The sequence below is a fragment of the Cicer arietinum genome, chromosome 8 (genome assembly GCF_000331145.2).
Source record: "Cicer arietinum cultivar CDC Frontier isolate Library 1 chromosome 8, Cicar.CDCFrontier_v2.0, whole genome shotgun sequence".
In the NCBI taxonomy this organism is placed as follows: Eukaryota; Viridiplantae; Streptophyta; class Magnoliopsida; order Fabales; family Fabaceae; genus Cicer; species Cicer arietinum.
The window spans coordinates 13,711,098-13,711,918 of NC_021167.2; positions in this window are offsets into that span (position 1 = coordinate 13,711,098).

Below are 821 nucleotides of genomic sequence, written 5' to 3' on the forward strand. Positions count from 1 at the left end.
TCACTAATTTCTCTCTTCTTAATTTCTTCTCTCTACCAATCAAAGTGTAAGGCATGAACGAAATATATGAAATATTTTTTTGTAATATACTATTGAAAGATACTCTCGGTGTACTAGTGCAAATGATATCAAGGTTTTTTAAAGTACTTGAAGGGAATTCGTTATTCATCTCATTTGCATCCGATTGGTGAAGACGAATCGAGCATAAAGCTTATAGTAATAAAGCTCATTTATTGCATTATATTGAGGTTGATAATTAATTTTATGGGTTTTGTTTGAAATTTTTGATGAACTTTTTGAATTTTTGCAAAAAATAAGGATAACATTGTTGATATTTTAAAACCTAAAAGATCAAATTGTCACTTAAAATTAAAATAAATGACCAAATAAAAAAAAAAGATAAATGATTAAAACATTAACTGAAATTAAGTTAAGGGATCACAGGTGTTATTTAGCCTATTTTTTAAAGAAAAAAATATATATATATTATCACATGTTATCACCAACTTCTCATAGTATATATGACAAGTATAAAAATATATGACAAGTGCTAATTAGTGGTTTAAGGATATTTTTTTAATAAATATAAAATAATTGCTCTTTATTGAAAATTATGTATTCAATATATTAAAAATTAATATATTTAACTTTTTCAATAAATAACTTCTCAATTTAGAATCCATAATAAATAATATCTTAAAAATTAGAATACTTGTTAGCAAAACAAAAATTCTATAAAGAAACCATTTTCTTCACGAATTTCATTTATTTACATATTTAACTAAGTAAAAGAATTAGAAATTTATATCATAAATGCTCAT